At 42.8% G+C, this 23835-nt stretch overlaps 1 long non-coding RNA gene across 1 annotated transcript; it reads right to left on the minus strand.

The window, feature by feature from the left end:
- Positions 1–2420: 2420 nt before the first annotated feature.
- LOC142921817 (uncharacterized) lies at positions 2421–19401 on the minus strand. The gene is made up of 3 exons (XR_012939670.1): positions 18720–19401; positions 18214–18282; positions 2421–9307 (listed from the first exon to the last, which is right to left on the minus strand). It is a non-coding gene; the product is annotated as an uncharacterized LOC142921817 (long non-coding RNA).
- Between the last annotated feature and the right edge of the window lie 4434 nt (positions 19402–23835).

Raw genomic sequence — 23835 nt, forward strand, 5'->3', positions numbered from 1 at the left:
AAAATTCAGTCACAGTTCCTATGATCACTGTTACATTGCATTTATGGCTTTTATTTTGGTGATTTCGAAAAGTTTTTTTGGTTTGGCCATGTTTTTGTTTATTGTAGTACGGAGTTAGACTGATGGCCTTAATCTTAGTTGTCTTGTGGTTGTTGTTGTTGACTTGCATCCCACTGGGATTTTTGCACACAGCATTGGTGTACGGTGCTATTTCAGGAATATTTTTTATGTTTTTTTCCTGGATTTTCTGTTTGCACAGTCACATAATTACTTTAAGATGTTTTCTTGTTCATGTTTTAGTTTTTTGTTGCGGTTGCACCCGATTCAAGAGCCGAATGGCTCACAGGGCTATACCAAATAAATGGAACTAAAAAATGGAACCCCTTACACCTTACCCTACAGCGATTAGATGAAGCTAGAGAGGCGTCTGAGGGAACTCGGCCTTGCGACAGGCGGCCAACGACGGCTCGTCAAGCCTCGCCAGTCCATTACCCTATGGACGCCAGGGGACAAGGCGTGGCTCCACTACCCCCACGTCCCGTTGGGTACCTCCCCGAATTACATGGCAGGGCCGGTCAAAGTGGTGGAGGTGCGGAGTCCGCAGTGCGTGCGGATTCAGTGTGGTCGCCGCCACTGGTTTGTGTACCTGTCGCGGCTAAAACGTTTTTTTCCGCCTGACGTTAGTCTTTTATCCCCACTTCCTGAGGGCCGGGTGTCTGGTCAGGCCGATGAGCTGGGGCGCACGTCGGCTGACGTCCTCCCTCAGGACAGTTTTATTGTTCCGCCCGCAGGGTCCAAGCGCCTAAAGGGGCTGACGTCACCGGTCAGACCGGCCCGGGGGGAATGGGGAAATCCGGAGCCACCATCGCCCGACCTGCTACCACATGAGGGTTCTTCGGCTCAGGAGGTGCTGGGCTCGTTGAGCCTTCTTCTGGCTGCTTCCGAAGCCTTCGGTGGACCCGCACCCTCCTCGCTTGACGGGCCGGCATCAAGGACTCAGGCAGACGGTTCAATTTAAATGACTATCCTCCGGCGTCGATGTGCACCAACACCCATGGTCCGCAACCGCGACTCGAGCCAGATGGGTCAATGGCTGACTCGGGCTCGTCTTGTGCTCGAGTGCAGTGTTGTATGTGCGGGGTGTAGTTGTGGCCTGTCCGGGGGGTGGCTCGTCCATTGTCAATAGTTGCATCCAAGTTGTTTTTCTCTCTTCCTCCATCCCTTCTTCTCTCCCTGGTTCAAATGATTGGTTCTTCCTCGGTCGGGATTATTTATTGTTGTTTTTTTATTTAAAGCTGTCGTGACTGCAGGGATTCATATTCTTGGTTCTTTCGGTAAAGTCACGTAGAAGGGAAACAATAAAATAAAAATATATTTTATATTTTTATATTTTGTTTCCCTTCTACGTGACTTTACCGAAATAATAAAAATATATTTTATATTATATTTTTGTTTCCCTTCTACGTGACTTTACTGAAAGAACCAAGAATATGTTGTTGTATTGTTCCCTTGTTGCATTCTAGGTTGGAGGCCCACACATTACATTGGTTTTATGTCGGTCAGCCAAGACGGCTGAGTTTCATAAGGGGGGGGGGGGGTGATATAGAGACGTAAATGGCGTCTCTACGGCGTATATGCCGACTGCAACTACAAATGGTAATGGTGTGTGCACGTACCTCTCGAGGGAGCCGACGAAGACGTGCCGGATAAGCAGGCCCCTACGGAGCAGGGTCCCGTCGCAGAGAGGGTGAGGGCATGTGCCAACTCAGGGGAGTAAAGGGGGCCCGGAAACGGGGGCCCCGGAGGACATGTGATGCTGGCTCTGGTTCTGTCTTGAGAGACCGAAGTGGGGGCGTGGCCGGAGGTGGAGCGAGGCCACGTCTCTAGGACTGTATGTGCTTCATAGCACATAGGATGTCCTTATGCACTGTGCTAGTTGCGCACCACTGCCAACGAACGCTGTATCGCCAAATTATGACGCGAGTTACTTATTTGCCAGTCATAAAAAAAACATTGGATGACAGCGAGACATGACAATTATTCAAAAAGCCATCAACGACCACATGGGGACCCACCTTGCGGGGTGAGCCGTATTGCAGCTCAGTGGGGTTCGTTCCCGGTACGCAAGTTGTGCCGGATGGCTTTGCAGCCATTGCCATCATCATCATCATTGGATTAACCTATCAACCATGGACAGGAAGGTTTTATCCTAGCCAGGCGTGGTGGCCCATGCAAGCCTTTCAATTACATATACGACAATACGGCATGTAAACAAGTAATTTGGCGATACTGCTTCTACGTTGGCAGCGGTGCACAAGGACAACAGAAACTAAAACTCAATGCATTCATCAATATCACTGCAGCCTTAACAGAAAAAAATATATGCCAGGCGACGTTTCGGGCGACGGCCCATATTCATATCACATCAAATGTGTTGATGGTTTAATTAAAAGTGGTTCGTCCGCAAGCAGGCGCACGCATCACTCGCCTGATGAACTTGGAAAGTTCCGCACGCGCAGCAGCGTAACACTTGAAAGTAGACCATGCTGGTATCAATAACGACACCAAACCGTGACAAGAGGCGACGTGGTGTAATTATAACGCTGATAACGACGCCGACGACGTTAACGCCCTGCCCGACGAAACTTTCCCGCCTTGGTAAAGGGCCCAATGATGACGTTACGAAACGCGAGCGAGCAAAGACGTCATTTCGCCCGAAGGGAAATGATATCACGCGTAAGCTGTTGAGTGGAAGTAAGTCCAGGTGTAGAATTTTGACTTCATCATGACCGCGGTAAAATGCACCGATTGTACACTGATGTGATGATTCTTTTGCGTAGTGTATTATACAGGGTGTTTCAAAAAGATGGACCCAATTTCAAAGCAGTATATTTCACGATGGCAACATTGTAATTGTAACATATTGCCATCATGAAATATACTCCTTTGAAATTACAAACGGTTTAATGAGTTATCAAGTTTTACTAACCATTTTATAAATGCGCTATGTGCCCTCCACCTGCTGTAGGGACAACATCGAGATGATAGTTGAATTCGTCCCAAATGCCTCTCAAAGTGTCTTCTTCCACTGAAGTCACCGCTGCCGTGATTCTGTTAAGGGTCATCCATATTAGTCGCTAATGGTGGCACAAAAAGACGGTCTTTGACGTATCCCCACAAGAAAAAGTCGCAGGGTGTGATGTCTGGGGATCTTTGGGGCCAAGAGTGTAGCGCCAAGTCTTGGGGTCCCGTGCGACCTATCCAACATTGGAGGCAGTGTGTCTTGCAAATGACTGAGGCTAGGGGCTGTTTGTGCACTCGGAGAAGCATCTAGCGGTAATCATTTGAACCTTTATGCCCCGCCATTTCAAGCGGTAAGATTTTCTTTCATGGGGCAGTTTCGTGGTTGCAGAGATATAGCGATTTCAAATCGGGAAAATTTTTTTTCACACCCTGTATACTCTTTTTTTCGTCGACCAAGGAACCCACGTGTAAGAGAAAGAGTCCTAGACTCTAAACATCTGACAGTTGACCCTCTGGTTCAGACGAGGCTGATTCTGGCTGATGTGAGACTCAATGTCGAAACCGGCCTAGAGTTTGCCTGGGCTTGAGCCAAATGCCCTCTGTACGACCGATGGGATGTGTTAAATAAATACTTTCTTTTTTTAATCTGGAGATGTTCTTCGAATAAAATTTTGATTTAAAGCTTTCGTGACTGCAGTAATTCATATTCTTAGTTATTTCGGTAAAGTCACATTAAAGGGAAACAACAAAATAATAAATTATATATAAAACAATAAAAAATTCTCATGACGTTTCGACCATAACACAAACGGTCGTCTTCAGGTGTGTTGGTTTGCATTAATTTATTTTTAAACGGTGCATTTATTTATTTATAATAAAAAAACGTTAGCGCCACGCGCAGCGATTTGGCAGTTTATTTAGGACTAGTCCATCTATGTTCTGAAAAGAGGAGGGGGGAGACGAATTTTTTTGTTTTATATATAATTTATTATTTTGTTGTTTCCCTTTAACGTGACTTTACCGAAATAACTAAGAATATGTTCTTCGAATGTTTCAGTTGAAATTTGACCCATGGCGCTTTGATTTTCTGAGGCATTAAGTTGTACTTAAATGAAAGATTATTGTCATTTAACTGAACATATTTTTACGGTATTTTACTTGTTATTCAATTTTGTACTTTTTGATTGTTGAAAAGTTTTCTGTTTCCCAATAGCACCGATTTGCTAACTATTCATATACCAATTAAAAACTGGTCAGCAGAAAACATTAAAAAATATGATTCTAATCAAGGCCCCATCGTGTAGAATGCGGTATTCAACTTGTATTATCCCCTCTGTGACCCATGCTCTTTGAATAAAGGCCATTGCTTGAAATGTCGCTGTTACATTTTTTATTTTAAGACCACTTTTTGACGAATTCTTTTTTTTATAATTGCTAAGCATCGTATTTAGACACTTCTAGAGTGAGTGATAAGACACTTCTAGAGTGAGTGATAAGACACTTTTAGAGTGATAAGACACTTCTAGAGTGAGTGATAAGACACTTCTAGATTGAGTGATAAGACACTTCTAGAGTGAGTGATAAGACACTTCTAGAGTGAGTGATAAGACACTTCTAGAGTGAGTGATAAGACACTTCTAGAGTGATAAGACACTTCTAGAGTGAGTGATAAGACACTTCTAGAGTGAGTGATAAGACACTTCTAGAGTGAGTGATCAGACACTTCTAGAGTGAGTGATAAGACACTTCTAGAGTGAGTGATAAGACACTTCTAGAGTGAGTGATAAGACACTTTTAGAGTGATAAGACACTTCTAGAGTGAGTGATAAGACACTTCTAGATTGAGTGATAAGACACTTCTAGAGTGAGTGATAAGACACTTCTAGAGTGAGTGATAAGACACTTCTAGAGTGAGTGATAAGACACTTCTAAAGTGAGTGATAAGACACTTCTAGAGTGAGTGATAAGACACTTCTAGAGTGAGTGATCAGACACTTCTAGAGTGAGTGATAAGACACTTCTAGAGTGAGTGATAAGACACTTCTAAAGTGAGTGATAAGACACTTCTAGAGTGAGTGATAAGACACTTCTAGAGTGAGTGATAAGACACTTCTAGAGTGAGTGATAAGACACTTCTAGAGTGAGTGATAAGACACTTCTAGAGTGAGTGATAAGACACTTAGAGTGATAAGACACTTCTAGAGTGAGTGATAAGACACTTCTAGAGTGAGTGATAAGACACTTCTAAAGTGAGTGATAAGACACTTCTAGAGTGAGTGATAAGACACTTCTAGAGTGAGTGATCAGACACTTCTAGAGTGAGTGATATGACACTTCTAAAGTAAGTGATAAGACACTTCTAGAGTGAGTGATAAGACACTTCTAGATTGAGTGATAAGACACTTCTAGAGTGAGTGATAAGACACTTCTAGAGTGAGTGATAAGACACTTCTAGAGTGAGTGATAAGACACTTCTAAAGTGAGTGATAAGACACTTCTAGAGTGAGGGATAAGACACTTCTAGAGTGAGTGATCAGATACTTCTAGAGTGAGTGATAAGACACTTCTAGAGTGAGTGATAAGACACTTCTAAAGTGAGTGATAAGACACTTCTAGAGTGAGTGATAAGACACTTCTAGAGTGAGTGATAAGACACTTCTAGAGTGAGTGATAAGACACTTCTAGAGTGAGTGATAAGACACTTCTAGAGTGAGTGATAAGACACTTAGAGTGATAAGACACTTCTAGAGTGAGTGATAAGACACTTCTAGAGTGAGTGATAAGACACTTCTAAAGTGAGTGATAAGACACTTCTAGAGTGAGTGATAAGACACTTCTAGAGTGAGTGATCAGACACTTCTAGAGTGAGTGATATGACACTTCTAAAGTAAGTGATAAGACACTTCTAGAGTGAGTGATAAGACACTTCTAGAGTGAGTGATAAGACACTTCTAGAGTGAGTGATAAGACACTTCTAGAGTGAGTGATAAGACACTTCTAGAGTGAGTGATAAGACACTTCTAAAGTGAGTGATAAGACACTTCTAGAGTGAGGGATAAGACACTTCTAGAGTGAGTGATAAGACACTTCTAGAGTGAGTGATAAGACACTTCTAGAGTGAGTGATAAGACACTTCTAGATTGAGTGATAAGACACTTCTAGAGTGAGTGATAAGACACTTCTAGAGTGATAAGACACTTCTAGAGTGAGTGATAAGACACTTCTAGAGTGAGTGATAAGACACTTCTAAAGTGAGTGATAAGACACTTCTAGAGTGAGTGATAAGACACTTCTAGAGTGAGTGATAAGACACTTCTAGAGTGAGTGATAAGACACTTCTAGATTGAGTGATAAGACACTTCTAGAGTGAGTGATAAGACACTTCTAGAGTGATAAGACACTTCTAGAGTGAGTGATAAGACACTTCTAGAGTGAGTGATAAGACACTTCTAAAGTGAGTGATAAGACACTTCTAGAGTGAGTGATAAGACACTTCTAGAGTGAGTGATAAGACACTTCTAGAGTGAGTGATAAGACACTTCTAAAGTGAGTGATAAGACACTTCTAGAGTGAGTGATAAGACACTTCTAGAGTGATAAGACACTTCTAGAGTGAGTGATAAGACACTTCTAGAGTGAGTGATAAGACACTTCTAGAGTGAGTGATAAGACACTTCTAGAGTGAGTGATAAGACACTTCTAGAGTGAGTGATAAGACACTTCTAGAGTGAGTGATAAGACACTTCTAGAGTGAGTGATAAGACACTTAGAGTGATAAGACACTTCTAGAGTGAGTGATAAGACACTTCTAGAGTGAGTGATAAGACACTTCTAAAGTGAGTGATAAGACACTTCTAGAGTGAGGGATAAGACACTTCTAGAGTGAGTGATAAGACACTTCTAGAGTGAGTGATAAGACACTTCTAGAGTGAGTGATAAGACACTTCTAGATTGAGTGATAAGACACTTCTAGAGTGAGTGATAAGACACTTCTAGAGTGATAAGACACTTCTAGAGTGAGTGATAAGACACTTCTAGAGTGAGTGATAAGACACTTCTAAAGTGAGTGATAAGACACTTCTAGAGTGAGTGATAAGACACTTCTAGAGTGAGTGATAAGACACTTCTAGAGTGAGTGATAAGACACTTCTAGATTGAGTGATAAGACACTTCTAGAGTGAGTGATAAGACACTTCTAGAGTGATAATACACTTCTAGAGTGAGTGATAAGACACTTCTAGAGTGAGTGATAAGACACTTCTAAAGTGAGTGATAAGACACTTCTAGAGTGAGTGATAAGACACTTCTAGAGTGAGTGATAAGACACTTCTAGAGTGAGTGATAAGACACTTCTAAAGTGAGTGATAAGACACTTCTAGAGTGAGTGATAAGACACTTCTAGAGTGAGTGATAAGACACTTCTAAAGTGAGTGATAAGACACTTCTAGAGTGAGTGATAAGACACTTCTAGAGTGAGTGATAAGACACTTCTAGATTGAGTGATAAGACACTTCTAGAGTGAGTGATAAGACACTTCTAGAGTGATAAGACACTTCTAGAGTGAGTGATAAGACACTTCTAGAGTGAGTGATAAGACACTTCTAAAGTGAGTGATAAGACACTTCTAGAGTGAGTGATAAGACACTTCTAGAGTGAGTGATAAGACACTTCTAGAGTGAGTGATAAGACACTTCTAGATTGAGTGATAAGACACTTCTAGAGTGAGTGATAAGACACTTCTAGAGTGATAAGACACTTCTAGAGTGAGTGATAAGACACTTCTAGAGTGAGTGATAAGACACTTCTAAAGTGAGTGATAAGACACTTCTAGAGTGAGTGATAAGACACTTCTAGAGTGAGTGATAAGACACTTCTAGAGTGAGTGATAAGACACTTCTAAAGTGAGTGATAAGACACTTCTAGAGTGAGTGATAAGACACTTCTAGAGTGAGTGATAAGACACTTCTAAAGTGAGTGATAAGACACTTCTAGAGTGAGTGATAAGACACTTCTAGAGTGATAAGACACTTCTAGAGTGAGTGATAATACACTTCTAGATTGAGTGATAAGACACTTCTAGAGTGAGTGATAAAACACTTCTAGAGTGAGTGATAAGACACTTCTAGAGTGAGTGATAAGACACTTCTAGAGTGAGTGACAAGACACTTCTAGAGTGAGTGATAAGACACTTCTAGAGTGAGTGATAAGACACTTCTAGAGTGATAAGACACTTCTAGAGTGAGTGATAAGACACTTAGAGTGAGTGATCAGACACTTCTAGAGCGAGTGATAAAACACTTCTAGAGTGAGTGATAAGACACTTCTAGAGCGAGTGATAAGACACTTCTACAGTGAGTGATAAGACGCTTCTAGAGTGAGTGATAAGACACTTCTAGAGTGAGTGATAAGACACTTCTAGAGTGATAAGACACTTCTAGAGTGAGTGATAAGACACTTAGAGTGAGTGACAAGACACTTCTAGAGCGAGTGATAAGACACTTCTAGAGCGAGTGATAAGACACAAAGGTGCATCTATTGTAGCGACATCGTCTCTGGCTTACACATCTACCGGGTATCCACTTGACTCTGTATTGTCTAGGAGTAAGTCCACCCACATTTCCACAAACTGCTGGGAGTTGCCTCGCTCTGCCTCACAGTTAGAATTCTCCTCCTGCTTCATGTTGCCTCCATCGATGTGAAGGTTCCATTTTGGAGTTGAATCTTCATCTTCACATTTTACCTTCACTTCTTCGCTCTTCACCATCACTCCTTCACATTTCACCTCGATACCTTTAATAGTGTCCAAGCTGGGATTTTCTTCCGGTTCTTGTTTCATGAGGGATGGGCTCATGGCGGCACTTTGACTTTCACAAGCCGATTTCAGACTCCACTCCTTGTGGATCTTCTGATGCTTGTGTGTTTTCTGGTGTACTTTAAGATGTGGTGACTGTGCAAACGCCTTCCTACACAGAGTCCACCTGAAGGGTTTATCTCCCGTGTGTGTTCTCTGGTGTATTACAAGAGCAGATGACTGTAAAAATGCTTTCCCACAAACACTGCACTTGAAGGGTTTCTCTCTCGTGTGTGTTCTCTGGTGTGTTACAAGGGCAGATGAATGTGCAAACGCCTTCCCACACACATTGCACTTGAAGGGTTTCTCTCCTGTGTGAGTTCTCTTGTGCCGTGTCAAATTTCAAGTACGATCCGTGCTGTATGCACACCGGTCGCAATGTTGCCTTGTAGTACTGAGCTGCGCCGAGTGCCTTTGCTCCATCAGACCAATTCTGCAGAGGAAGCGTCAGAGGAAGCATCAGCTGCAGACAGAAAAAAATAATATCCACACCATCTACACGTCAGTATCGATGCACAGAGGAAAGCATATATACACAGTAACCGGTGACTTACACGTCTATACTTATTCATATATTCATGATATAGTGGAAAAGTGACCCAAATTCATCACACGGGATGTTATGGCACAGTTTAACACGTAGGCTTTCGCGACCAATATTCATAATAAAGGTTTTCGGGTTAGATCGCGTTATTTATAAATGTGTCATAACCCTCCACCACCCGACATGGCCAATCAGCAAAAAAGTGTCACGTTGACAAAAGACAAATAGTTCACTACTATAGCCCACCGGTGTGTTGAAGAGTGAATCCACAACATTTACAGTTTGAGTACGACGTTTTGCTGGTAAATACATCCAGCATCATCGGGCAATTCGCCAGAATGGTAAAGCCCTCGCTTGCTCCCGGTTTTATATAGAGCAGCAGGGTGACGTCATCATTTAACTCATATCAGGTGCAGTGATTAGAGGCGGAGGGGGGGTATTGTAATTATATAATCGATTAGTAATCAGTCAATGGTTATGATTAGTAATGAGTTGTAGATTAGTAATTAGTTGTAATGTGTGTTAGTGATTATATGCTATGTTAGTAATCCGTAAATTAGCATGTGTTTCCCCTATAAGGAATTGTAATGTGCATTCATATTCTTAGCTCCCTCGGCAAAGCCACGCCGAAGGGAAACAACAAAACATATATTCTGTTATTTTATTGCTTCCCCCCAACGCGACTCCACCGAAAGAGCCAAGAACATGAATGCCCCCCCACCCCCACTGGCTCCACCAGTGTCACACTCTGGCATGGTTCACAGGTGGTGGTGTGTCCACACCCACGCCTGGCCACCTTCACCTGCTTAGTATTAATGCTTCCTCACTCCACCAAGCAGTTAATTGAGGATCAATACAACACAGCCGAGGCTGCATGTCTCTCTCTCTCCTCGTGTGGATTTCCTTCCCGATCCCCCGGTTTCCCCTCTACATGTAGAGAATGAACATCGCCACACGTCTAGAGTGAACACCGCCACACGTCTAGAGTGAACACCGCCACGCGTCTAGAGTGAACACCGCCACACGTCGAGTGAACACCGCCATGCGTCTATAGTGAACACCGCCACATGTCTAGAGTGAACACCGCCACGCGTCTAGAGTGAACACCGCCACGCGTCTAGAGTGAACACCGCCACGCGTCTAGAGTGAACACCGCCACGCGTCTAGAGTGAACACCACCACGCTGTTGACAAGCCTCACCTTCTTCTTGGTTCTTTCGGTAAAGTCACATAGAATGGAAACAAAGTCATACAAATAAAACATAATCAAATAAAATAAAATTCTCATGACGTTTCGGCCACAACACAAGTAGCCTTCTTCACGTGAAGGAACAGAACTGTCGGGACAACAGCGCTTCAATGAACGCTGCTAAGATTTGTAGCGTCTTTTAAGCTAGGTGAGAGAAGTGAAGCGCGTTGAAATAGCTGAGGGATTAGCTTGTGACTGGTCACAGAAACAGCTATGTTAAAGTCAAAGTTTACATATCAACAGAGGCATGTAGTATATGGATGCTAAAGGGCTGCAACTACCCAACTATCATACAGTAAACCAATATGAAAAAACTAAGTCGAAATTACATCAATATAATAAATGTACTCAATATATTCTTCAATAAGCTGAGCTATTAACACAAAGCAACTGGGTATACACTACACTATATAATGAATACTATATAGTAAACCAATAAAAAACTAAAATATAAACTACCTCAATGTTATCAATAGACTCTATATACTCTCCAATCAGCTGAGCCAACAACAATAAGTCGTTATATATCACAATGCTATATGGCGAAAAATTGGGTGGCGGTTTCTTCCCCTCAACGTCAGCACCACGAACAGCGACGAGCCCCGTTCAGACGGACGAGTCCATCCATGCTCGGAACGGAGGAGGGGGGAGAGAAACAGCCACGATGCGCTGTTATACTCCATGTTATAAACCATACCATTAACCGTGGTGTGCCAGCAAAAGAGCTGCGGTCTGAAGGTCACCGTAAAATACAATTAATTAAGAGCCGAAATGGTTTAAAACATCTTTCCAATGGTTACTAAGCCAGAATCCATCTTCTCGGTTGAAATTGTCTCTGTGCATGTATATGTGGATGGCCTCATGAACGAGTCTCTCATGGTAGCCGGTTGGCTTGCAAAGAACCTCCGTCTTGGAGAAGTCAATGTCATGTGAGCCCACTGAATTATAACAGTGATTTGCCACGGCAGAGGAGTTCGTCCTACCGTGTTTCAAGTCTGCTTTATGTTCGCGGATGCGGTCCGAGATATGTCGTTTGGATTCTCCAATGTAGCTGCTACCACAGAGGTACTTTAGTTTGTAAACACCCGGGTACTGTATGTCTGGAACAGCATCTTTTACAGATGGAACCAGATCACGGATTTTATGTACTGTGTTGAATCAGACCTGGATCTTGTGTTAATTCAGGATTTTGGAGATCTTTTTAGTGACCCCTGCAATGTAGGGTAAGGTGATGGTTTTGAGTGGCTCCTCAAGAGGATCCTTCTTCATGACTGGAGTGACGGCTTTGCTGATTGTGTAGTCGGAGTAACCATTAGCCCTGAGAGCCTGGTGTACGTGCTTGAGTTCACTGGCAATGTGTTCCTGGTAGGAAATGCATTGGGCTCTATGGTATAGAGTCTTGATGAGGGAGTTCTTCTGGGCTGGATGGTGGTGGGAATCCGGTTTCAAGTAAGCATCTGTATGGGTAGCTTTCCTGTAGACAGAGTGGCTCATTGAAACATCAGGTCTCCTTTTAATTAAGACATCCAAAAAGGGTAGCTTGCCATCTTTTTCAACCTCCATGGTAAATCTGATGGCTGGGTGTATGGAATTGATGTGGTCGAGGAATTGGTCTAGAGCAGGCTGGCCATGTGGCCAGATGACAAAAGTCCGTCATTTGTTGTGTGTAGGGAGAGGGAGATGGGTCACTGTGTGTGTGCAATATAAACGGAGTTAATCCTTTTGTTGCGTAGACTTTAACATAGCTATTTCTGTGACCAGTCACAAGCTAATCCCTCAGCTTTTTCAATGCTAAATTCTCCTGTTTGATTTGTACTAGGTGCCTCTGTGGATGTGTAGGCTTTGACTTTAACATAGCTATTTCTTTGACCAGTCACAAGCTAATCCCTCAGCTGTTTCAATGATAAATTCTCCTGTTTGATATGTAAACCCCTTGGTCAAGGTGCCTCACTTCTCTCAACCAGCTTAAAAAGACGCTACGAATCTTAGCAGCGTTCAATGAAGCTCTGTCGTCCCGACAGTTTTGTTCCTTCACCTGAAGAAGGCTACTTGTATTGTGGCCGAAACGTCGTGAGAATTTGATTGTCTTATTTTATTTTATTATTTTATTCTCATTCTATGTGATTTTACCGAAAGAACCAAAGAAGATGAATCCTTGCAGTCACGAAAGCTTTAAATCGAAATTTAACCGCCTCTACGGGGAGGGATTCCACACAACCTTAAGATCATTCAACAAACTCCGGGACAACAAAGCTCAACTAATCTAGTCTCTCACCTTTCTGAAGAAATGCCGCGACTCTAAGGTAATACCAACCGCATTTACACTAACCTCTGCTGCTGCAACTTCTGTCAATGCAAAACGAATTCCAGCTAGAACCAGCTTCGCTCTTATCTCAGAAAAAATCAGACTTACACGCACCGAACTCGATCAGTTAGACAAGACACTCTACAAATCACACTTAACATTGACAGCAAAAATGTCTACATCGGATTGGGAACATGTAGACAATATGAGTGCCTCTTCAGCTGCCACTATGTCGACAAAATATAGGAAAATTTGATTTCCAAATTCAATCACCCCTCCAACAAAAAATCAGATCCACACACCGAAAAGATAGACGTTAACAAAGTCGTATTAATCGCAGTAACAGTTCCATTTCTGATGGCCTGAAATCCGTTTTAGCTAAAGGTCTAAACTTTGCTGTCACACCGAGACACATCCCAGTTAATGATATCATTGCCCATGTAGACGTTGCACTCAAGGGCTTGAGTCACATCTCTGCAGACGTAGCAAGATCTGAAATCGCTGCAACCCTCAAAAACGCTAAGATGCCACCAAGCAACATCAGCAAAGATGAACGCTTTGAATAATCTCAATTAAAAAAGAGAGATGATATTGTCATCCTCTCAGCCGACAAGGGCAATGTCACTGTCATCATGGACAAAACAGAATATAACAACAAAATTCAAGAACTACTCAACGATGGCAGCTATACAAAAATAAAAAGAGATCCCACCAACAGCCTGGTTACCAAAACGAACAAAATCATCTCTGATTCAACAGCATTAATTGATCAGACCAAACAGTTCTCGTTGAAACCCTCTGCTGCCAGACCACCAAGATTATATGGCCGTCCAAAGATACACAAAGAAGATACACCCTTCGTCTTATCGTCTCTACTATCAACTCCCCCACCTATAAACTGGCACGTTTTCTTGCTGATATACTGCGACCTTTCAATGGAAAAACCACCTCTGCGGTACTAAATTCTATTCACCTGGTATCGACAATCAAAGGCATTTCCCTGTCCCCAGACGACCTGCTTGTCAGTTTTGATGTGGTGTCCTTGTTCACCAAAGTTCCGGTACCTGACACCATCGCAATCATTGAAGACTTGGTTCATCAAGGACTGCATACTGATGTACCCCCCCTGGTGAGACATTGCTTAACCAACACATACTTCACCTGGAATGGAACTTTCTACAAACAGACTGAGGGCACCCCAATGGGCTCCCCCCTGTCTCCGGTTGTAGCCAACGTATTCATGGAAATGAAGCTGACGCCATCCAGACTGCCACTCTATGCCCGACCTTATGGAAGAGGTACGTGGATGACACTTTTGTCATTTGGCCACATGGCCAGCCTGCTCTAGACCAATTCCGCGACCACATCAATTCCATACACCCAGCCATCAGATTTACCATGGAGGTCAAAAAAGATGGCAAGCTACCATTTTGGATGTCTTAATTAAAAGGAGACCTGATGGTTCAATGAGCCACTCTGTCTACAGGAAAGCTACTCATACAGATGCTTACTTGAAACCGGATTCCCACCACCATCCATCCCAGAAGAACTCCCTCATCAAGACTCTATACCAGGGGTCGGGAACCTATGGCTCGCGAGCCAGATGTGGCTCTTTTGATGATTGCATATGGCTCGCAGATAAAACAAAATATTCTCACTTGTTTTAATCCATCCATCGATTTTTCACTGCGCATGTCCTGTTCAGGGCTGCAGGAGCAATTGTCCATTATTTTAATTGGATGATACTGGCCTACGTTTGCCGTTGCTGGGTAAAACAGGTAAACGCCCCCTTTTGAATCAGTCTGAGACTGCGTCTGCTCGGTCATTAGCTCAAAGCTAACCCTTCGACGAAGAAGATGGCGAAAAGAAAAAAAGACGACGATTATCGTACATTTCAGGACGAATGGACCGAAGAATTCGCCTTTGTGGAGAGAGCGGGTTCTGCGGTGTGTCTAATTTGCAATGACAAAATTACATCGTTGAAACGGTCGAATGTAAAGCGGCACTTCGACACGCGCCACGCTACCTTTGCATCAAAATACCCTGCGGGAGACAGCAGAAAGAAAGCGTGCCAAGAGCTTCTGAGCAGGGTGCAAGCTAGTCAGCAGCAACTCCGCGTATGGACCCGGCAAGGTGACTATAATTCGGCTAGCTTTGCTGGTTCTTTAGCAATAGTGAGGAACGGAAAACCATTCACAGATGGCGAGTATGCTAAAACGTTCATGCTGGATGTAGCCAATGAACTTTTTGATGATCTTCCGAACAAAGACAAGATAATCAAACGGATACAAGACATGCCTCTGTCGGCAAGAACTGTTCATGATCGTACCATCGTGATGGCAAACAAAGTGGAGGAAACGCAAGTGAAGGACATAAATGCAGCGCCGTTCTTTTCTCTGGCTTTGGATGAGTCAACAGACGTGAGCCATTTGTCGCAGTTCAGCGTGATTGCAAGATATGCTGTTGGTGACACACTGCGCGAAGAAAGTCTTGCTGTTCTGCCATTAAAAGGGTCCACAAGAGGTGAGGATTTATTCAAGTCTTTCATGGAGTTTGCTCAAGAAAAAAGTCTACCTATGGATAAACTTCTCTCAGTGTGTACTGATGGTGCTCCGTGTATGGTGGGGAAAAACAAAGGATTTGTGGCGCTTCTCCGTGAACATGAAAATAGACCCATCCTAAGTTTCCATTGCATTATACACCAGGAGGCACTTTGTGCTCAGATGTGTGACAGGCAGTTTGGCGAAGTGATGTCGCTGGTCATTCGTGTGATCAACTTTATTGTTGCCCAAGCCTTAAATGATCGCCAGTTTAAAACACTGCTGGATGAAGTTGTAAATAACTATCCTGGTCTGCTTTTGCACAGCAATGTGCGTTGGTTGTCAAGAGGGAAGGTGCTTAGCCGTTTTGCGGCTTGCCTGAACGAAATCCGGACTTTCCTTGAAATGAAAGGCGTCGGGCATCCTGAGCTAGCCGACACCGAGTGGCTCCTCAAGTTTTACTATCTCGTAGATCTGACTGAACATCTGAACCAGCTCAACGTGAAAATGCAAGGCATTGGAAATACAGTGTTATCCCTTCAACAAGCTGTATTTGCTTTTGAAAACAAGCTGGAGCTTTTCATCACGGATCTTGAAACAGGTCGTTTACTACATTTTGAAAAACTGAGCCAATTTAAAGATGCATGCACAGCAAGTGAGCCCATTCAAAACCTTGATCTCCACCAGCTAGCTGGCTGCACATCCAGTCTCCTACAGTCCTTCAAAGCACGCTTTGGAGAATTTCGTGAGCACACTCGTCTTTTTAAGTTCATCACCCATCCAAACGAGTGTTCACTGAACACAGCCGACCTGAATTACATCCCTGGTGTCTCCGTCAGAGATTTTGAAGCAGAAGTGGCTGACCTGAAGGCCTCAGACATGTGGGTGAATAAGTTCAAGTCACTGAATGAAGATTTGGAAAGAATCACACGACAGAAAGCGGAGTTGGCGAGCAAGCACATGTGGACAGAAATGAAAAAACTCCAACCCGAAGACCATCTGATTCTCAAAACTTGGAACGCGCTTCCTGTCACATACCACACACTGCAGCGTGTGAGTATTGCTGTATTGACCATGTTTGGATCTACGTATGCATGTGAGCAGTCATTCTCACATCTTAAAAACATCAAGTCCAACCTACGATCACGTTTAACGGATGAAACCCTCAACGCTTGCATGAAGCTTAACCTCACCAAGTACCAACCCGACTACAAAGACATCAGCAAATCCATGCAGCACCAGAAGTCGCATTAATGGTGAGTGTTATAACAACATTATTTAAAAGAATAAATTCAGAGGCTTATTATACTGACATTTAGTTGAATTCACTTTTAAAATATATTATATGGCTCTCACTGAAATAAATTTCCAAATTTTTTGCTTTCATGGCTCTCTTAGTCAAAAAGGTTCCCGACCCCTGCTCTATACCATAGAGCCCAATGCATTTCCAACCAGGAACACATTGCCAGTAAACTCAAGCACGTACACCAGGCTCTCAGGGCTAATGGTTACTCCGACTACACAATCCGCAAAGCCATCACTCCAGTCATGAAGAAGGATCCTGAGGAGCCACTCAAAACCATCACCTTACCCTACATTGCAGGAGATTACTAAAAAGATATAAAAAATCCTGAATAAACACAAGATCCAGGTTCGATTCAACACAGTACATAAAATCCGTGATCTGGTTCCATGTGTAAAAGATGCTGTTCCAGACATACAGTACCCGGGTGTTTACAAACTAAAGTGCCTCTGTGGTAGCAGCTACATTGGAGAAACCAAACGACATATCTCGGACCGCATCCGCGAACATAAAGCAGACTTGAAACACGGTAGGACGAACTCCTCTTCCGTGGCAGATCACTGTTATAATTCAGTGGGCTCACATGACATTGACTTCTCCAAGACGGAGGGTCTTTGCAAGCCAACCGGCTACCATGAGAGATTCGTTCATGAGGCCATCCACATACACAAGCACAGAGATCATTTCTCCCCCCTCCTCCGTTCCGAGCATGGATGGACTCGTCCGTCTGAACGGGGCGCGTAGCTATCCGTGGTGCTAAAGTTGAGGGTAAGATTCCACCCATTTTTTCGCCATATGGCATTGTGATATATAACGACTTATTGTTGGTGTCTGAGCTGATTAGAGAGTATATAGAGTTTATTGATAAGTTTTTTATTGGTTTACTATATGGTATTCATTATATAGTGTAGTGTATACCCAGTTGCTTTGTGTTAATAGCTGAGCTTATTAAATAATATATTGAGTACATTTATTATGATAGTTGGGTAGTTGCAGCCCTTCAGCGTCCATATACTAAATGCCTCTGTTGATATGTAAACTTTGACTTTAACATAGCTATTTCTGTGACCAGTCACAAGCTAATCCCTCAGCTATTTCAATGCTAAATTACCCTGTTTGATGTGTAAACTCCTTTGCCAAGGCGCTTCACTTCTCCCGCCTAGCTTAAAAGACGCTACGAATCTTAGCAGCGTTCATTGAAGCGCTGTCGTCCCGACAGTTCTGTTCCTTCACCTGACGAAGGCTACTTGTGTTGTGGCCGAAACGTCGTGAGAATTGTATTTTTTTGTTTCATTTTTATTTGTATTACTTTATTCCATTCTACGTGGTGGTGACTTTACCGAAAGAACCATGAAGATGAATCCCTGCAGTCACGAAAGCTTTAAATTGAAAGCCTCACCTTGTGTTGTTGTTGTGGGCAGGTCGTTTCTGAAAACTAGAGCGGTATAGCAGCTCAAGCGGGCTTGGCCTGGTAACAAAAGAAAATTAAAACTGCGTTAATATTTACAATAAAACAAAGTTACAAAGTGGCTAGCCGGGTGAAGACAAATTAAACTTAAGCGAGATAAATTTTTATTTAAAGCTTTCGTGACTGCAGTAATTCATATTCTTAGTTTTTTCGGTAAAGTCACGTTGAAGAGAAACAACAAAATATATATATAAAAAACAATAAAAAAATAAAAAAATATTAAGCGAGATAATTAAAGTGAATGCAATCAGGCGAGGGCAGGAGGCAAGGCCCCGCGTGGCTAGGCCCTGCGTTGTAAAGTTACAACCTGGACATCGATTCCCATGCTCGCTGCTACTCAATTGACATCCCTACGAGAGAGAGAAGCTCTACGTTGGTAAACAACAACAACTACCACAACAACCACCACCACCACAACCGCGATGCGAATTTCTCACCTCAGATGTCAGTGCACGGGCGGAGGCAACTCCCTGTTACCTCGCGACGTCACGCGGCAGCAGGTGACATGACGTCACTTCCGGGAGACATTGCTCTCCTCTCACAATGAGCCTCTACAACTGAATAAATTATATTCTTAGTTTTTTCGGTAAAGTCACGTTGAAGAGAAACAACAAAATATATATAAAACAATAAAAAATTCTCACGACGTTTCGACCATAACTCAAACGGTCATCATCAGGTGTGTCGGTTTGCATAAATGTATTTTGAAAACGGCATATTTATTTATTTATATATATAAAAAAAATAACGTTTGCGTCACGCGCAACGATTGGCAGTTTGCCCAGGACTAGTCCATCTATTTTTTGAAAAGAGGAGGGGGGAGACGAAATTTGTTTTTATGTATGCTGTCTGAAAGCCACTGTAAGCGTGAACAATCAATCAAGAACTGAAATGATTTATCAAATCTTTCCAATGATTGCTAAGATAGAATCCATCTTCTCGGTTGAAATTGTCTCTGTGCTTGTATATGTGGATAGCCTCATGAACGAATCTCTCATGGAAGCCAGATGGCTTACAAAGAACCTCCGTCTTGGAAAAGTCAATGGCATGTGAGCCTACTGAATTAGAACAATGATCTGCTACGGCCGAGGTGTTGGTCCTACCGTGTTTATAACGCAAACGTTATTTTTTATATATATAAATAAATAAATATGCCGTTTTCAAAATAAATTTATGCAAACTGACACACCTGATGATGACCGTTTGAGTTATGGTCGAAACGTCGTGAGAATTTTTTATTGTTTTATATATATTTTGTTATTTTGTTGTTTCTCTTCAACGTGACTTTACCGAAAAAACTAAGAATATAATTTATTCAGTTACAGAGCCGCTTGTGGGAGGGAAGTGACGTCATACTACTTCCTGCTGCCGCGAGGTAACAGGAAGCTACCGTGTGCCCGCTTGCACTGAAATCCGAGGTGAGAAATTCTCATCGTTGTGGTGGTGGTGGTTGTGGTGGTCGTGGTAGTTGTTGTTGTTTACCAAGGTAGAACCTCTCTCTCTCTCGTAGGGATGTCAGTTGAGTAGCAGCGAGCACGGGAATCGATGTCCAGGTTGGAACTTTACAACGCAGGGCCTAGCCACGCAGGGCCTTGCCTCCTGCCCTCGTCTGATTGCGTTCACTTTAATTATCTCGCTTAAGTTTAATTTGTCTTCACCCGGCTCGCCACTTTGTAACTTTGTTTTATTGTAAATATTCACGCAGTTTTTATTTTCTTTTGTTAGCAGGCCAAGCCCGCTTGAGCTGCTATACCGCTCTTGTTATCAGAAGCGACCTGCCCACAACAACACAAGGTGAGGCTTTGTCAACGTGTGTGAATGTTTTGACTTAAAATTTTGGTGACTGCAGGAATTAATATTCTTGGTTCTTTCGGTAAAGTCACGTAGATAGAAAATAAAATAAAAATAACAATAAAATTAAATGAAAAATTGAAAATAAAGCAAAAAACCCACGAGGTTTCGATCGCAACACAAGTGGTCTTTATCTTATTAAATTTAATCTGTTATTTTTATTTTCTATCTACGTGACTTTACTGAAAGAACCAACAATACGTGTGTCAATGTATCTATCGGTCAAAGACGCTAAGCGCGTGCCGCTGTTGACTCTGAATGTGTGGAGGGGAACACCTTCACCACGGGGAGAGAGAGACAGAGACACGGATAGCCTCGGCTATGTTGATTGATCCTCGATTCATTACTTGGTGGAGTGAGGAAGAATTAATGCTGAGCAGATGAAGGTGGCCAGGCATGGTGCTGGTCACACCACCACCTGTTTACTCATGGCAGTGTGTGACAGTGTCAAGTTTGTGTTTGCAGTAAAGTCTATTAACTCTATTGCACACGGAGGTTATATCAAAGCAATAGTTTATTTTGTTTTCCTCTGGAACTATTTATAAGAATGGAAACAGGAGGTGAACACAGCACACACATTCAGCTGAAGTCAGAACTGTTCAACCCAGCATTCAAGGACATCTGAGCCTGGATTCACACCTCTAAGTTGCGATTGAACATTAATTAATGCTTCTTTGGTTCTTTCGGTAAAGTCACGTAGAATGATAATAAAATAATAAATTGATAAAATAAAATAACACAATAATATTCTCACGACGTTTCGGCCACAACACAAGCGGCCTTCATCAGGTGAAGGGGGCTAGACTGTCTGGTAGGACAGCGCTGGAGTGAAAGAGCCACGTTCAGATACGCCCTTTAAGCTGTGTGAGAGGAACAAAGCGCCCTCAAATTTCAGCTTTGTTCCTCTCACACAGCTTAAAGGCCGTATCTGAACGTGGCTCTTTCACTCCAGCGCTGTCCTACCAGACAGTCTCGCCCCCTTCACCTGATGAAGGCCGCTTGTGTTGTGGCCGAAACGTCGTGAGAATATTATTGTGTTATTTTATTTTATCAATTTATTATTTTATTATCATTCTACGTGACTTTACCGAAAGAACCAAAGAAGATGAATCATTGCAGTCACGAAAGCTTTAAATCGAAAATTAATTAATGCATTTCTGCATAACAGAAATAGTATTAAATTTTGATTTAAAGCTTTCGTGACTGCAGTAATTCATATTCTTAGTTTTTTCGGTAAAGTCACGTTGAAGGGAAACAACAAAATAATAAAATATATATAAAACAAAAAATTCTCACGACGTTTCGACCATAACTCAAACGACCGTTTGAGACCATAACTCAAACGACCGTTTGAGTTATGGTTACCGAAAAAACTAAGAATAGAAATAGTATTGTTTTCAACACCCTTTGCTATGTCAGCTGAATTTAGCTTTCGTAAATATTCCTTTTATAGTCAGCCGAAATTGTGTGCTTAGAGTTTTGGGTTAATATTCATTTTGAAGATACGAGGGCTTCCAGGCATATTAATGACATTTGCCCTATCATTGTGTGCCATAGCAGCCCGTGGAGAGAAACCCTTCAGGTGCACTCTGTGCGGGAAGGCGTTTGCAGATTCATCAAATCTGATTAATTTGGGAAACTTTTTCACTACATCATGCATATATTAATAAGTATAGACGTGTAAGTTACGTGTGCATTCCTCTGTACCTGACGTGTAGATGGTGTGGATATTATTTTTTTCTGTCTGCAGCTGACGCTTCCTCTGCAGAATTGTTCTGATGGAGCAAAGGCAGTCAGCGCAGCTCGGTACGACAAGTCAGCAATGCGACCAGCGTGCATACAGCACGGACCGGACTGGAAATTTGACACGGCACCAGAGAACTCGCACAGGAGAGAAACCCTTCAAATGTACTGTGTGTAACAAGGCATTTGCATGGCCATCAGTTCTTCAGACCCACCAGAGAACACACACGGGAGAGAAACCCTTCCGGTGCACTCTGTGCGGGAAGGCGTTTGCACAGTCACCACATCTTAAAGTACACCAGAGAACACACACGGGAGAGAAACCCTTCAAGTGCAGTGTGTGTGGGAGGACATTTTCAGATTCATCTGCTCTTAAAACACACCAGAGAACACACACGGGAGAGAAACCCTTCAGGTGCAGTGTGTGTGGGATGGCGTTTACACAGTCATATAATCTCGTATTACACCAGAGAACGCACACGGGAGAGAAACCCTTCCAGTGCAGTGTGTGTGGGAAGGCATTTTCACGGTCATCTCTTAAAAAACACCAGAGAACACACACGGGAGAGAAACCCTTCAAGTGCAGTGTGTGTGGGAAGACATTTTCAGATTCATGTAATCTTGTAATACACCAAAGAACACACACGGGAGAGAAACCCTTCAAGTGCACTCTGTGCGGGAAAGCGTTTGCACAGTCACCACATCTTAAAGTACACCAGAGAACACACACGGGAGAGAAACCCTTCAAGTGCAGTGTGTGCGGGAAGGCATTTGCACATTCATCAAATCTTCAAGTACACCAGAGAACACAGAAGCATCAGAAGATCCACAAGGAGTTGAGTCTGAAATCAGCTTGTGAAAGTCAAAGTGCCGCAATGAGCCCATCCCTCATGAAACAAGAACCGGACGAAAATCCTAGCTTAGACACTTTTAAGGTATAAAGGTGAAATATGAAGAGGTGAAGGTGAAATATGAAGAGGTGATGGTGAAATGTGAAGAAGTGATGAGCGAAGAAGTGAAGGTAAAATGTGAAGATGAAGATTCAACTCCAAAATGGGACCTTCACATCGTGAAGCAGGAGGAGAATTCTGACTGAGGCAGAGCGAGGCAACTCCCAGCAGTTTGTGGAAGTGGAGGTGTGGGTGGACTTGCTCCTAGACAATACAAAGTCAAGTGGAGACCCGGTAGATGTGTAAGCCAAAGACGATGTCGCTACAATAGATGCACCTTTGTCACAGGCCTTTAATGATTAGAACGTGAAGTTGAACACTCATTTCTTAGGTTCATCCTGCAGAGTAAGGGCGGCCAGTCTTTGTGGGCCCGTGGGTTGGGTAGATCTCTAACCAGGAGCAAGAGCCAATAAGCTCCCAAGCATTCATGGTGCTTGCTTAACCACCTCAGCAACTCGGAGTTTTGTGTTGTACCTCGTCTGAAACACTCGAAGAGCATCCCCAAGTAGCAGCTGCCCCTGTGTGGCACAAGGTGGTGGCCCTGCACCGGCCTGCATGTGGACAGGAGCCTGTCAGTAAGGGGCGATGATTGATGTGTCATCTCAGTTGTGTACTTTGTAGGTAATGTTTAGAATTTGCTACATTTTCACTCAGACGCCAGCATGCAATGGCCTACTCGTTTTGAATGACACAATAGTATGTTTTACATACACTGTGAAGCAGACTGTGCATTTTTTTAAAAGTTTGTTAATACGATGTAACGTGATGCAGTATATTTCACTGCAGTAATCCAATTTTGTTAATATGCCTGTCAATAATTTAGAATGTATACTTGTCTGGTTTTGTGCATACTTGTAACATTTGATCTGTAAGGGTCAAACATTGAATAAGTGATGTTAGGACAAAGTGTGTGTGTGTATTTGAAAGTAACCTGTACAGAGAACTCAGGTGGGACCCGTTGTTCTTGTGATACAGGTCAAACGGTGTTTTTGTGTTCCACGAAGCATCT

Source organism: Petromyzon marinus, unplaced genomic scaffold (assembly GCF_048934315.1).
Source record: "Petromyzon marinus isolate PM22_M1 ecotype Great Lakes invasive population unplaced genomic scaffold, UKy_Petmar_22M1.pri1.0 PM_G_Scaffold_9, whole genome shotgun sequence".
In the NCBI taxonomy this organism is placed as follows: Eukaryota; Metazoa; Chordata; class Hyperoartia; order Petromyzontiformes; family Petromyzontidae; genus Petromyzon; species Petromyzon marinus.